A 3,795-nucleotide genomic window follows, 5' to 3' on the forward strand; every position below is an offset into this window, starting at 1 on the left:
CTGTATTGTAAATTGAGTGCTAGTTTACATGGGAGAACATCGGTTTTACACTCATCACTTCATTTCAATGATTACAATCTCCTCCATGCATCATCATTCAACTGTATTTGCTTCTATTCCTTCTGTTTTTGTTTGTTTGTTTGTTTGTTTTGTGGGGGAGGATATACATAAAAACACTCAGGAATATATAAATCATTTTAACAACCAAAGGGCACATTCTGCAAGCCTGCCTCCTGGTTGCTAGCACCTGGCCACCAGCATACAGCCTTTCTCTTTCCATGAATCTAGAGTCCTCAGCTTCTCCTTCTCTCCATGTCCTCATCTCTGCCTCCATCTCTGGTGTTGCTGCTTCTCTGAATAGGGTCCCACATTCCGTGAGTGCTCTTTTCCCTTGATGGTCTAAGGGTCCTCTGTTTCTGGATTGTAAGATTAACTACTCTCCCCTTTTTGTTATAGAACTTCTACCTTTACAGTTGTGACAGTCACAATTAGTCATGATAACAATTACTCACTATTGAATCATAAGAATTTTATCCCCATATCTTTTCACTTGACCCGTCTAGACAAGATGAGAACTATTCAGTGGGGATTCTATCTTCCCCCTCACACTTTGAAATTAAACTACCTCTTAAAAACTTGTAAGCCAGTCACTTCATGCCATTATGTTGTTGTTAAGTGCCATCGAGTTGGTTCCGACCCATAGCGACCCTGTATAGGGTTTCCAAGGAACAACTGGTGAGCTTGAATCACCAACCTTGCAGTTCAAACGGCTTTGCAGTCTGGTGCATTAACCCACAGCACCACACCAGGACTCCACATAGCACCCCCATTTTAGGTAGCCAATGTCTAAGTTGCCTATCCCTATCAACCCTGTATATAGAGGGGATAGGAGTGACACTTAATGTGAAGGCTCCTTCCCTCTCAGTTGGTATTTTGAGCTACTACATCCATAAGTATAGGTCAAGTTCCTCAAATTGTAGCAATTTACAGTTGTTTCCTTTATCAAAAAATTTTTTCTTATCTTCCTCTAGTCAAGTTCCGATAATCAAGCCATCGAAACTAGGTCAAATGAGTACTATCTATAACTTTGGGTGTTCTTGTGCATCTCCCCTCACTTCATATCAGCTCTAGCCCTCCATGGCTATGTCCATGTCCATGGGCTTAGGAGTCCTGAGGTCTCACCACACCTCAGAACAACCAGCCCTTCCTCTTCTCTCTCTCATATCCAGGTCTATGGGAGTCTATGGAATGTGACCAAACTCAGCCTATATCTTCATTGCTGCCTTTTCCCCTCTTCCAATTACCAGCAGACCAACGTAGGACCTCAACTTTTAACTGGAATTAGGAAACATTTGGCTGTTTTGGGAAATTCTTAAGGACATACCCAGGCAAGTTCCCCAGTTCTTAGTGGGAAGTCTAAGGGTAGAACTGCTTGCCAGGGATTTGTCTCAGCATAACCATGTTGCTGGTTTAATGATCAGCAAGCACTGGGGAAGTAACAAAAAAGTCAAATAGTGTTTGGACTTACATCAAGACTCAAAGTGGAGTTAGGGACCACTGATGGTTGTGGGCTGACTGAACAGTTTATCTTTGTACTCTCCCTGCTGGCCCCCGACCTTGACTGGTGACCCCAAGTGCTTTGGGACTCATCTGATTGAGCGAACCAGACCCTGAACCCAAACCATGTTCTTAGTGAAGGTGAAAGTAGAGAAATCAGAGTTGGAGATGGCCATGGCCCAGCACCAGCTGGATGCTGTTCTGCAGTGTCTACTGGGAGAAGAGCCACATGGACAGGAAGCGAGTAGATGAGGAAGGTGGGAAGACACCATCGGAGACTTGCAACAAGGACTGCTCCATTGCAGCCACAGGCAAATGGCCATCCGTGCGCTTCCCTCACCAGCGGCAGAAGAAGAGGAAGGAGAATGGTGATGGAACACATATGTGATCAAGCTGTTTGACTCAAGTGTGGACTTGGCCCAGTTCAGTGAGAACACACCACTATACCCAATCTGCCATGCCTGGATGCACAACAGCCCTTCATCACGGGACAGGAAAGTTCACCCACCTCAACACTTCCCCCACTACCTGAGGGTGATGAGGGGTCAGAGGTTACTAACAGTAAGAGTCATGATGTGTACAAGCTGCCCCCACCCCTGACCCCTGGTCCAGATGCCTGCAGACCCCGAATTCCATCTGCACTGCAACCTGAGACCCAGGGTACCTCCAATGGTGAACCCTCCGAGACCTCACCCTCCACCCTCTTCCACTGCGACATGCAGCGCTGGAAACACATTTACCAGAGGTAGATGGAGGCATCTCATCGGAACACGCTCCATTACTCAGAAAGCATGAAGATCCTACAGGAGATATATGATCAACAGTGATATTTCCCTGTCTCCCTACCCCAATAAAAAGCCCCCCTTTGCACTGGCAAAAAAAAAAAAAAAATGGAGTTAGTGCACCTGCTGTAGACAGCAGCCCTCCATAAATCAAATGCTTGAGAATCTAAGCTCTAATGCAGAAGAAACCCCCCTATTTTCAAACAAGGTCACATTGACAGGTACAGGGATGAGTACTTTTACATATTTTACTCAGGAACACAATCAAGCCACGAGGGCTTGATGGCACAGTGGCTGAAGTTTCAGCTGCTAACTGACAGGCCAGTGGTTGAAACCCATCAGCCACTCTGCAGGAGAAAGATGAAGCAGTCTGCTTCTGTAAAGCTGTGTAGGCTCTGAAACCCTACAGGGAATTCTACTGTGTTCTATAGGGTCTCCTGAGTCTGAAACCACTGAGCAAGGTGGGGTGGGGTTTTGTTCAATCTCCTTCTCTTTCATAAGGAACACAAAGAAACATATTACAGGCCCCACACTGACAAACAGCTACAACCAGACACACAAACAGCTCACAAAACCCCTCCCTTAAAGCATGGATCCCACACAGACCAGCTACCCAGGACAGATAGTCATTGTCCCAGGAGCTGAGCCTCCGCGAGAACACAGCCCTTGTCTTTATGAAGGGGGTCCCATTTCTCTGCGGGAGTAATCTTCTACAGCCTTCACCTGCTGATCTCCCCCTGTGGCCCCCCAGTGTACTGACTGCTCCTTGATATCCAGCCCTGGGAGCACCCCCTTTACCTGGCTCCTCCAGAGAGAATTCTGGGTCCTTGGTAATCAACCAGATGCTGCATGATCATTTGGGCTCCTGGAAGCTGGTAATGAATTCAGCAGAGAGCTCATCCTGCTGTAATGAATCCATATAGAGTTTCAGAAGCTCACTCCTTCCAGCCAGAAGCAGTCGGTATCTGGGAATCTCATCACTGGCCTTTGATATCATCTGACTGTTGCTGAGGGCTCTCTGGAGTGAACCTGGACTGCCCAGTGCTGAGGTCTTGCTGGGCAGGAGGTCCAGACCTGGAAACCAGCAAGGCTACCTCCCCACCCCACTTTGTCTCAAAGCAGAGTGGGGGCTGTTGCTGTTGTTAGGTGCCACCAAGTCAGTACCGACCCATAGCGACCCTAACACTGCCCAGTCCTGGGCCAATCTCACAATCATTGTTACGCTTGAGCCCATTGCTGCTGCCACTGTGCCAAGCCATCTCATTGGGAGTCTTCCTCATTTTCGCCAACCCTCCACTTTACCAAACATGGTCCTTCCTGATCACATGTCCAAATATGAGAGACAAGGTTTGGCCATCTTGGTTTCCAAGGAGCACTCTAGCTATACTTCTTCCAACACAGACTGGTTTGTTCTTTTGGCAGTCCATGGTACTTTTCAATATTCTCCTCCAACACC

At 47.2% G+C, this 3,795-nt stretch overlaps 1 pseudogene; it reads left to right on the forward strand.

The window, feature by feature from the left end:
- The first annotated feature begins 1,683 nt into the window (after positions 1 to 1,683).
- LOC102825898 lies at positions 1,684 to 2,384 on the forward strand (annotated as a pseudogene).
- The last annotated feature ends 1,411 nt before the right edge of the window (positions 2,385 to 3,795 follow it).

This window comes from Chrysochloris asiatica, unplaced genomic scaffold, assembly GCF_000296735.1.
Source record: "Chrysochloris asiatica unplaced genomic scaffold, ChrAsi1.0 scaffold00132, whole genome shotgun sequence".
Lineage (NCBI taxonomy): Eukaryota > Metazoa > Chordata > Mammalia > Afrosoricida > Chrysochloridae > Chrysochloris > Chrysochloris asiatica.